Source organism: Heloderma suspectum, chromosome 1, assembly GCF_057233095.1.
Source record: "Heloderma suspectum isolate Gila_16-S chromosome 1, 16-S_ref, whole genome shotgun sequence".
In the NCBI taxonomy this organism is placed as follows: domain Eukaryota; kingdom Metazoa; phylum Chordata; class Lepidosauria; order Squamata; family Helodermatidae; genus Heloderma; species Heloderma suspectum.
This window is the reverse complement of record NC_139458.1, coordinates 136,935,697-136,948,006: the sequence shown is the minus strand read 5'-3', so window position 1 is coordinate 136,948,006 and position 12,310 is coordinate 136,935,697. Positions and strand designations below refer to the sequence as shown.

General features: G+C 44.0%; 2 long non-coding RNA genes across 2 annotated transcripts in view; both read left to right on the top strand.

Moving 5' to 3' along the window:
* Positions 1-12,310, top strand: part of LOC146357977 (uncharacterized) — a 717,854-nt gene that overhangs the window by 246,171 nt on the left and 459,373 nt on the right. The gene's annotated exons all lie outside the window — the stretch shown is intronic.
* On the top strand, positions 1,496-1,998 carry LOC146357986 (uncharacterized). Its single transcript, XR_014792487.1, has 2 exons — positions 1,496-1,583; positions 1,694-1,998. It is a non-coding gene; the product is annotated as an uncharacterized LOC146357986 (long non-coding RNA).

Here is a 12,310-nt window from a genome sequence, read left to right as displayed (position 1 = left end):
TTTTTTCATAATAAGAGAAAGTACACAGTAAGGTCTCCTAAGGATCTGTTTGGGAACAGTGCATCTGAACTTATTCATAAATTATCTGGAAACAGATAGCCAAGCGAAGTAGCAAAGAGTGCACATAATGCTTAATTATTCAGAATGATAAAATTTAAAGCAGAATGTGAAACAGAACACTGAAGGACCTCTCTCCAAAATGGGTGAATGGTCAACAGAATGGCAGATAAAGCACAAAAGGTTGTGGGCTGGTGGGAGAAAAAACATTTTCAGAGACACCAAGGGGTTATTACTTGGAATATGGACATTTCTGATCACTAAAGTGCTGGAGGATACTAAGTGTAGAAGAAAAGATGTGACATATTAGAAGGGAAAAATTAATAGAGGAAATGGTTCTCTCCCCCCCCCCCTTGAACTTTGGGTCACACAGTGAAACTGATGGGCAGGAGGCACAAAACAAGTGAAGAAAATACTTCTTCATGCACTACATAATCAACTTAGGGCAAAATCCTATGCATGTTTAGACAGAAGAAAGTCCTACAGCTCCCATCATTCCCAGCCAGCATGGCTAGGTGGGGGATGCTGGGAATTGTAGGGCTTATTTCAGTTTAAATATGCAAAGGATTGTGCTCTTACAGCATTAATTGCTGCATGGTGTTGCAGTGCTCACCATGAGCATGGATGTGTGAAAGGATGAGAGCACTCCACGGTCTATCAATACCTATGGGCCATAAGAATGGAACCTATGTGTTCAGAGAGAGTATATATTTCTGGCTATTAAAAGCTGGAGACAATGAATGGGATGGGCATCTCCATCAGTGTTGCAGCTAGGTAACTTTAGACTTGGGATTTAAAAGTCTAACCGTGGAGATGGTAATGCGTATTACCTCACTTACTTCAAACTATGGTGAGCCAGCTCTGCTGCGTTTGGGAGCTCCCCTGCTCATTCCATGGAGCAGGGCCCTGGACTTCTGCCCCAAATCCTACCACTGATTTCTCCATCGTGCCCTGCTTGAGAGCTTCTCCTGTGGCTTGGCACTGCTGAAGTGGAACATCCGGGGCTGGCCCTACCATTAGGAAGAGTGAGGCATTAGGGAGACCTCAGGCGGCACATGCTGGGAGGTGGCAGCAAGGTGCTGGAGGAGAGAGCCGTGGGCCCTGCGGCCCCTAACCTAGCCGCCTTCAGGTGTGGCGGAAAATGCTGCCCCATTGTCAGTGCTGAAGAATGATTCAACTGCTGTATGTGGAATGGGAAGGGGCGCCACCTTGTCCTTTGCCTCAGGAAGCAAAACGTCTGGAGCTGGCTCTGGGAACGCCAGCGAGTCTTTTGGCCTGGCCCAGCATCTCCGAGGCAGCGCTCTGTAGGAGCAGCTATGCAGATCCACCCCCGCCCCGGGTGTGTGAGGAAGAGGACTCAAGAGGCACCCTGTTGGGCCCGACGCCAGAAGGCGCTAGGACCTCGCGGCCGCCGGACGAGCTGAGCGCGCTCGGGGAGGCGGCGAGTCCGGTCCCGAACTTGCTGCCCCGGCAAGCGGCGGCTCCTCTTCGCCTCGGCGCCGCGCAGCCACGGCCATGCGCGCCAGGTGAGCGAGGCGAAGCCAAGCGCGGGGATGCCGGCGGCTGAGCCGGCGGGGCCGCTTGGGCCCGGCTGGGTCCGGCTCTTAACCTGCTGCTCTTTCCCCTCTCCTTGCAGGTGGCTCCCGCGACCGCTCCTGGTCGGCGTCTTTGTCTGGCTGGCTGCGCCCGCGTCCCCTCAGCGGGGTAAGGAGGCGAGAGGTGCCGCGCGGCGGGCGGCGGGCTTCCCCGTCGCCGCGGGGCGCGTGAGGGTGGCTGGCGAGGCGAGGCGAGGCGACGCGGGCCCCCCAGTCGCCGGGCTTGGCACGCGCGTCGAGAAGGACCCGCCGCGGCGCTGAGGGGGGCGGAGGGGCTCCCCGCGTCCCCGAGGTCCTGGCGGCGCGCCCCGAGGGGTTGTCAGCGCACAACGGGCGCTCGTTTGGGTCCGGAGAGGCGCTTGCAGCTCGTTGCCAGGGGGCGGCTGGGAAGTCGCCCTTCAGCCCCAGCCTCTCCTCGCTCCTCTTCCTCCTCCCCCTCTCCAGAAGTCGCCTGGGAAGTTCCGAAAGTTTCGGATGGGCAGCTAATGGGTAAAAGCCAACATAGGTCTTACTGAGAGTAGACCCATTGAAATGAATGGGACTTTAATTAATCGTGACTAACTTAAGTCCCATTCATTCCAGTAGGTCTACTCTAAGTAGGACATGTTGGATTTTACCCAGTACGACTTCATGGGCGGCAATCCTAAGCACGCTTACTCGAAAGCAAGACCCATGGAAACGAGTGGCACAACCTTCGGAGGAAAGGCGATTGCCTGTCTCCTCCGGCTCCCTTCTCCGCTCCGGAATCGATATCCTGTAAGGCTAGCCGAAATGCGCTCTCGAGCACGGGGGGGGGCTAAAGTACTAAATCAAATCGTTCCAGATTTCTTGAGACAGTTTGCTGCGTGTGTTGGTGAATGACTTTAGTGGCTATTCTTCAGTGATTTAGTTTTACTTGGCACAGAATTCAGGTGAGAGAGAGAGATATGGGAGTAGAAAGAAATTGCCCATCAGAATTTCTTGTACTCCTTTAGGAAAGTTGTATTGGGGATAACACGTGGAAGAAATGCTAAGTGCCGGGGGTGTGGCCTGTTTTGCATGGGGTTTTAAATAATGTGTGGCACTGTGTAAGATTTAAAGGTGTTCTGCTCCCTTGCCTTGCCAAAAAAAACCCCAAACCCTTGTGTGAGTGCAGCTCTGCAATGGACTGTGGTCAGAACTAAAATTAAGGATTTGCCCAGAAGCCATTTCCTTTCAAACTTAAGGAAGACACTAGTAGGCGCCCCCATATCTTCTGACATATGAAAATGTATTTCTTAGAGAACATGCTGATCCAGAGATTCCCCTTGTAATGCCTTGGTTCAGAAATATATTCATTACAGTTTTCATATTAACTTTCAATGCATCTTAAGGCATAGCATGAGCGTTGTGAGCCCACTCTCACCAGTAATGATGCTTAAAATGTCCTTTTGCATTCCCCATCTCTGTGGTGTGGATCTAAAACTATCCTGACTAGATATTCTGTGCGTTTCCCCCCCAAAATTGATTATTTTCTGCTCTCTGTCCTGCGTTACCAATATTCATAAGTGGGGTATTCTAAGCTAAAAGGCATTCTTAGCATCACTTGTGAAATGCTGTGCTGACTTAAGGAAGTGGCCCTGAGGCTATAACTGAGAAGATGCTTTGCTTGTGTGAGTTCCATTGAAACCCAAGTTAAGATTTCCACTGCAGAAGAATATCCAGATCCTTGACAGGATATGTAGCTTTAAAACCCCCCATCATGTACAGTGATGTACAGAAGAACCCCGCAGTGGCATTACAGGTTTCATTATGCACAACACAGCTCACAATTGCCTCAGTCAGATGGGGAAGCAAGTGCAGACTAAAAGTACAGCTGTGTGGACTTGGTGTTTGTGTGGGTCAACTGGACATTGGATATGCTTCTGATCTTCCCTCAGAAACCTCCATGTAGATGTGCCCTAAATGTATTAAGAGTTGGGGACTCTGTAGGACCAATATCCAAGTTCGAGTTGACAGGATAGGGTAAATACATGTTTATTTAAAATGCGCTATTTTATCACCTGCAATTTTTGTGACACATGTTGGGTGCAAATCTGCATAGCTGTCATAGCTGGTAGAACAAAGGATTTTCCTTCTTTTACACCTGGAGCCTAGCCACAGACTGATGACTAGAAATCCATATTTTAGGTCTTTGACAGTGCAAAATGTGCAAGAAGATGTGAGGGGTTTCTTTCTTTTTACAGCTGTGCAGCATGAGTCAGAAAATGCTAAGGCACTATTGGCTTTTAGTTTAATCATATGTAAATTTTGTTAGTCTTTAAAGAACTTTGCCAAGGCTAATAAAGTGGATGGTGCACTTTAGGTGAACAACTTCTTACACACAGTGATGAGAAAGTAGTCAACTGAAGTCAAAGAGACCTAATGACCATTAAGTGTTTGCCAGACAGGTGTTTCTCGGGCACTTTAAGATTTTTTTTAACATGCTCTTGGCTATTCAGGAATCATGAGTTAATAAAAGTTGTGTATCTGCACTATTAGTTATCCTATTAAATATGAAACATTGCTTGACTTTAAAGCTCTCGAGTGCTTAAGTGTGATCCACATGGGCTGTCTTTGAATGGCACTTGAGTGACACATTCTGTCAACTAATGCACACATTCCATTAAGCATAGACCCTACTTGTATTGACTGGTAAGTGGGGAAAAGGGGACCTTTTTAACACTGCTTAATGGGAGCTTTAGGACTGTTTCATTCTCTGACTTCTAAGGCTAACATTTATTTGATTACAGTGAAACTAACATGTTAGGACAAGGAGAGGAAGGTTTGCAGAGGCCAGATGGAGTTTTCCCGCTCTCTCTCTCCATTGTATGCAATCTATCCAGGGAAGAAAAATTGTGGAACTTAGCATATTTCTATGGCAGGTTTCATTAATACAGATGGTAAGCTCCTGGTGCTGACTGGCACACTGTTGTTCAGCAGTTCTCTGCTGAGTTGACCTTGTCAGACAGTGCAGAAGGAGTGATCATTCCAGACCTGAGCCTATCATCTTTTAACGACACAGCTCTTCAGTGCTACAGCCACACAGACGGATTCATTCATAATTCTAGCTTTATTTCATGGGATCACTGGGGAACATGTTTTTATCTGAAGGCAACTTCATCAATTACTTGCTGGGTGTTCACTCAGTGTCTGGGAATTGATCTTGACTTGAACATTCAGGATAGAGGAGGAAATCCTGTGTGTTAAGACACTGTGTACGAAATGAGGAGAAAAGACATTAAAATGAAATCAGCCCCGTGATATGAAAAGATAGCCTAGTAATCCAGTGAAAAGTCTTTGTATACCATGGTGTTTAAAAGAGTTGTTGCTGAATTTGGACTCAAAGGGTGTGAGTCAAGGGACCTAGCACAGTGGACCAGTTGGTTCTAAGTGTAAGTGTGTGTGTGTGTGTGTGTGTGTGCGCGCGCACGCGTAGCAGGCAAGGTACTTCTTTTAACATTACACATCTGTAATGAAGTGGCATCACATGGAACTGTCACATAACCTAGAGATGCTGCAGAAACAGAAATAAAGCTTTCTATAAAATTTGATGTCAACTTGATGAGCTTCACTTGTTGTCAAAGGAAAGCAATACAACTCCCACAGCATTTTGTTAATGTAATGTGGCAGCTGTAGAAAAACTGTATTGCATGCAGTATTTCAGCCAATGTCAACATGGTTCAAATGGGGGGTACCAGAGAATCATATGAAAGTGCTTGATGGAGATCCCATCTCTAAACAATGCAGGCCATTTTGGGTCAACTTGGACTTCTTGGAGAAACAATGAAATAAAGATGTGACTCATAATAAGAATATGTTTTTATTTATAAATATTAGTTTGCTCTTGCATTATCTTAACTGGAACTGCTCTACAGTTATCTTCCAAGTTGCCCAAAGTTGGCACTTAGGTTTGTATGTTCTCTGTAATCTTGATTACAATCTATCCTGCATTGCTTTTGTTTTCCTCCACTTCTCCTTCGCCTGATTACTCATGATTTTGTTGGTTTTTGGTCCACCATGGACATAAATGTTGACTTTTGTCAGAACTCTTAACTGATGTGAAGATCAGCACAAAACCTTAATTAATCCACCATCAGGTATTGGTTTAACAAAAGACCTGATTTGTATTGGCATTCAAATGCAGGAGAAAAGCAGTGTAGCTAGATATGTGGGTTTTATTTTGAGAGGCATTTATTGATGAAGCACTTTATTGCCCAAACATGCAAGATGTCAAATGCTTCAAGATCTAAAACCCAATTTTTGTGTACCTTTGTTACATGTGTGAAGAATTCACCTTCAGATGATAGTTGCTTGCTCATAAGTGGCATGTCTGTCAGATATAACCATTTAGCCCTAATAGCTAGATTAGGCTACCCCCATCCTGGTACACTCCAGATGTTTTGGACTACAACTTCCAGGATTCCTGAACATTGGCCATGCTGGCTGAGACTGATGGGAGCTGAAGCCCCAAACATCTGGAGGGCTGGGGAAGGCTGAACCTAGGTGGAACCTGCTAGTTCTGAGGCAGCATACCTCTGAGTACTGGATGATGTGAAAGATTTCTAGCTTCTTAATGTGGAGTGGAGGTAGAGAGATGGATAACATTGCCAGCCTTATAGCTGCAGAAGTGCTGGTAAGATAGCCCACTGGAAATTGCCTTAATGTTTCCCTTTCTTTGGATGATTTAGGAGAGCCTATCTTAAAGAGAGAATATGGAAGACAGTGCTATTTGCAAATAGACAAGTAAGCACTCTAGCAGTAGGATCTGCCTTATAATGGTGGGCTTATTGCAGTTTCCCCAATCTGACCATAACCCCCACCTACCTCAGCAATAAGATATAGTCCAACACATCTGGAGGGTGCCAGATTTGGGAAAGTTGGTTTATTGTGTGTGTGTTTTTCTAGTTATTATACAACCCTGAAAATGTTTAATTGAAGGGTGGTATAGAACATTTTAAAATAACGTAAGATAGGGAGTCTGATTATTCTGAAACAAGTAAATGTTTGTGATAGGATGGAGCTTATTGACCCTAGAGCTCCTTCTCATCTCCCTCCTTTAGCATAATTGTGGGTGTCTATTGGGCCTCGGATTGCCAGTTTCAGAACTAAGACCCTTTAACAGCAGTTTGATATGCAGCAGTTATGTGATTTCCGTGCACTTTAAATCTTCACTTGCTGACTTCTGCGTGTTAAACCCTTGTTTGTTTGTTTTTTTAAAAAGACAGAAGCAGGTCAGGTAGTCCTTAATTTTATTTTAATTGTTCCTGGCAAGTTGACAACTTAGTTTGGCCAGGAGGGAGAATCCGTGTAAGCTTCTGTTTGTTGTGGCATTGGTGTTGGGGGCCAGACCTGTGCTTTTTAAAGCTCCCTTGCTTCCTCTGTTTGGACAGTAGATGACACTGAACCCATAGCTTGATCTCATGCTTTACTTTTAGTCTGGTTGCCCCCTGCCCAAGATTGAAAGTGACTGCTCTCTCACTTGACAGGAGTCCTCCATGGGAAGAAATATCCTTTGTACAGGAATCTCTGTGAATCTTGCATGTAGTATCTTATACTTCTGTTATTTGTTGCATGACGGAATTTCATTGTGTGTGGTGGTGGTTTTAATGTCTTCCAGGAAGGATTGAATAGGCCTGTCCCCTCATCCGGGGCGGCTTTCTGTGGGTAAATACTTGGACTTACATTAGTTGCAAATTAAAATACTCTTAAGCCCTGCTATCATACTCATAACCATAATGACTGAAGTCTCCCCACTCCTTTTATGAGTGAAAAAGTTACTCTAATTGAAATTAATAGAGGAAATGTAATAATGAGTATGGATCCACTGACATGGGGTACAGTGGTACGATCTTAACCATGTGTAAAAGTTTTTAAATATTCTGATACAGAGCTATGTTCATTGGATTTATGTAGCAACTCAGTGATAATTGGCAAGAATAGAACTTGTTAATGCATATAGAGCACATAGCTTTGTATGTTAAAAAGTAGATAAAATATCCCTGTAGATACCAGCAGCGTATTTAACTGTAATGAATAAGGAATTTAAATAAAGGAATTGCTTCTTCTGTTTCTTGGTGAAAGATGCTGAGGAAGCTTCTCTTTGTAGTGTGCTATTACACAGCGTGCATGTGAGCTATTTTTAAATTTTGCTTTTGAAGAGCTTTTAGATTTTGGGGATAGTTGCCGATGTTGATCAGTTTAATCCTACCTCTTCACTTTTCTTAGCTGCTGCTTCAAATGAATGAGGACCTGAACAGAATTTTAGTTGTATTGTCCCAGTTTTCCTGCTAGATAGTTACCAGTAATGACACATTTCCATTCTGAAACAAATTCTAGACACTGTAGCTCCTGCCCTTTTGTACAAAAGGGCTGTAATGTCCATGGCCATGTTCACATGATCACCGGGGGAGGTGGGCAGCAGAACTACACTGGGGGGGGGGGTAAGGGAACCATGACGTTCACACCCCACACACGACCGCGGAACCACGCAGGGCAATGTGATTCCCTCACCCATCCCCGCTCCATGGTTCACTCATTGTCCTCCTGCTGCTACAGCTGCAGCTGCATATGCCAGTGACCACTACAGCAGGAACAGGGTCACGCTGGCTGCTCCAGCCATTGCTATGTGACCATAGAGTTCAGCCATGTGGGTTAGAGCATCACTGGAAGTTTCAGACGCTCTAAGTGGCCATCTCTATGGTCACTCGGATTTATCCATGGTGTGCCCAGGTTTATCTACATAACACCTGACAGATGATACAGTAACCTTCCCAGGGGCCTTGCACCCACTCTGGAGAGGGTGGGTAATGGGGGGGGGTAACTTACTGATTGTGGGCAGGTAAAACACCCCCCACATGACATGCTAACCCATTGTGGGTCACTCCCGAATGCAATCCACAATGGGTTAGCATGTTGTCTGAACCCAGCCTGTGTATTTGAATCAAAATTATTTGACTGTTCAATTGTGTCATGACACTGTGAAATATAAGGGACCTGAAAAAAAACTGCCTCTGCTGCATCTTTAGAGACTTGATGATTTGATTTTTTTTGTTAGTTTGTTATTTTCTTGAACACCCTAATAAATAAAGATGCTGAAAGGCTAGGGCATTATTGAATTCCTTGTGTTTTTCGTATGCTTTTTATTAAAAGGCTCTGAGATGTGAATATGCACAGGGATATGATCAATTTGCTTCCAAATGCACATTTGGATAAAACATTACAATAAATAGGATCTTAGGCATTGGCCACTTATTTCTCAATGGGATAAAATTAATTGACTCCAATGGCTCCTGAGAGATTTCAGTGAGTATAATATGAGCTTTGCTTTTGAAGAGGCAACATTCTGTACTGCTTTATTGCTATCTCAGGATTCATAGGAAGTCAATTAAAGAACCAATATAGTTCCTTCTATACTGCTGTAGTAGAACTATGTACAATTTGCCTTGAGAGGCAGTAAAAATATGCTCAGAATAGACTATTAAGGTCAGCCACAGAATGCCTGGTGGGTGATGTAATGGTCACCTTGTCAGTAGAGTCTTCCCAGACTGTATTTACACACACAGAGGTGATTGTGTTCATTTTTGGGAGGGGGGTGTTTTTGTACCGTAGTACATACTTCTGTAATTATTATCAAATAATTGGAAGGGGGAGATTAAGATGCAAATTACTGGCAAAAGGCTAATTGCGTGGGAGTTAATTGGGTTGCTATACCTTTTTAATGTTCTTGCACACCTTCTAATGAAGGGCTGTATTGTGATGAATCTGGGCTGGAGAGTAAACACCTGAAGCAAACAAGCCCAGCAAGGTGAGGAGGGGAGAAGCTTTAGTTTTAGCTTTGTTATTTGCTAATTTATTATATTTATAGACTGCCCAGTAACTAGAGTTCTCTCTCATGCACTTGTTTTCTTGAAAAAAAGACCCATCCCATTAAAAAAATATTGGTTGGGTCTATTTTGCATGAGAAGTGAATAAAATGTATTTGGTTGTCTAGTCATGTCTAGTTTGGTCTTCTTGGAGCTGAACAAATGGAGTCTATAGTGACTAGAACTTAATGCACTTGGTGTGAGCTGCTTATCTAGCATTTGAATGGATCCATGGCAGCTCCTTTAAAACTACCAACACCCATTTTGGGCCCACCATAAGGAAAACAGTGCACGGTCCAATCAGTAGGCTTACTGGTGGGACTGTTCTAAATGTTTGTAAGATCTCCTTCCTGTGATGCTTCTTCACAGATGCAGAAACATGTATTGGGAAGTCACTTTCTCCTATAGACCATGTAGTAAAAATCTCATCTTTCTTGGAATTGGTTCTTCATGTCCTGTAAAGCATGCTTATCAGTTGATTGGTGCAAGCTGGGAGGCAGGTGGGAGTAATGGTGAAGGTATAAAGCAGGGGTAGGGAACCTCAGGCTCAGGGGTCAGATTTGTCCCCTCTGGAGTCCCAATCTGGCCCTCTGGGATTCACCTGATGGCCCCACCCCCTTTCTCCCGACCACCAATCATCTAGTGGATTCCCAGGTTTTGTGCAGTTTTTCCCTCATTCTAAAAGGTTGAGATGCCTCTCCTAAGGCTTAGCTACTAACAGTAAGAACTTTAAGCTACAATATGCTGGTATTTTGGGGGGGGGGTATGTTTGGCCCCACCCTGTTTGCATTGAGCCCTGCCTGCTTTCCTTTTGGCCCCACCTATGACTGGAATGCAGCCCCTGAGAGCTTCTCTGAAATTGAATTAGGCCCTTGGGATGAAACAGGTTCCCCACCCCTGGTGTAAGGGATGTTTTGCCTTCCCTTAAAATCACCTCTCCTTTCTGTCTCTAATGTTAACCATTCATCAGCCCAGGACTATGAGTTTGTGCTACAATTGGTAAAAAGCACATCATCACATATGAATACATCTCTTTTTATTCTTTTTTGAGGCCCTAGCTGCTTTGCTAATTTGCTGTTTGTGGATACTGGGATGAAAATCCATGCAGAAGGGTTAGTCTTTTTTTTTTTCTTTAATTTGCAAACACAACAATAACAGCAGCAACAATAGCTTTGGCTATTGGGTGGTATAAACATGTAATAATAAATGAATAAATAAGATATAAATAAAAAGCAACAAAAAAGCAAAAGCATAAAAAGGGCGGGAGAAAAGAAAAAGAGGGGTCGGGAAAAGGGTTTAACACTTTCAACTCAAATATGTTAATATAAGCAGACCATATATCTAAATAAGCATCCATAGGAAATTGATGACTGTGGGAGATACCAGATGCCCCGAGTTGTCTTCTTCTTCCCCCACCCTCTTCCCATGTGGTTCTTTCTTTATCTACAAATGTTTCCTCCTGCAAAATACCCCATCCCTTGGAAATCATGGACTCTTGAAACTTTAGTGCTTTGTGGGAGGGAGGAGACCTATCCAGGGGTAGGGGTGGGGATTTATTCTATCCTTTGACATTGAAAGTAACTTTCTAAGAGTGCAACTGTGCAGACTGTTTTTATGGTACAAATTAAAAGAAATTAGTAGGCTGCCATGTCAGTTTCTCTTATGCTAGATAGGTTGGTCTTGGCAGAAATGGCAAGTTTATTTTTATATTGAGTAAGGAAATACCAACTTGCTGTTTGATATTCACATTAGATTAATAACTTGAACCTGTGACCTTAAATAAAGCTTGTAACACAGCCTTCCCCAACCTGCTGCCCTCCAGATGTCTGGGACTACAACTCCCCCCCCCCCCAGCCAGTATATATGCATACCTGCATAGATTGCATATATGAAACCTGCATAGATTGCACATTGTGCAGTGTAGTTGTTCTATGCCTAATACATTGGAAGCAAACTCAGGTTCTGCAAGTGCATAATTACCATGTGGTAGCCTAGTTGTCTGAGGTTTTCAGATGTCTTTTTAGGTCCACGTGATAAGGACATTCAGTGTACCAGTTTGAGAACAATTCAGGAGAACATTGGATAACCACATCATGTGTCCACAGCATGAAGGGCACATTAAGGATAAACCAGAGGAAATGAAGAAATAGAATCAGATTTGCAGAAAGACATGTAGAAATGTTTATTTTGTTTGTTTGTTTATGTCCTGCCCTACCATGTAGCAGCTCCTACAACAGCTTACAAAAATAAACAGCATCAGAATAAAAACCAACGCAAGAAGTATTTTAAAAGGCCTGGATGAATAAAGTGGGCTTCACCTAGTGCTGGAAAGACATACGATGAGGTGCCAGACAAGTGTCCCTAGGGGGAGCATTCCAGAGATGGGGTCACCACCTGCCTAACCTCCAAAGGTAGGGGCACCTGTGGAAGGGCCTCAGGTAATGACCTGAACATGCAGGCAGGTTCATAGGGCAGTCCTTCAGATATGTGGCTTCCAAACCATGTAGGGATTTAAAGACTAAGGACCAGCACTTTGAATTGCACTCGGAAAATAGCCAGACAACCAATGAAGTTTTTCAGGAATTGGCAAGATATGTTCTGTTTAGCCAGTCCCAGCCAATAATCTAGCAGCAATATTTTGGACCAATTTTAGACTTTCCAAGAGGTCTTCAAAGGCATTCTTATGATAACATTTTGTTGGCTTTGTGTACAACTGAGCCAAAGACCATTTTTGTGAGGATTATGTAATATATTGCAAATTAGTGTTTGCTCAAATCAAGGGAAACGTCCATTAAT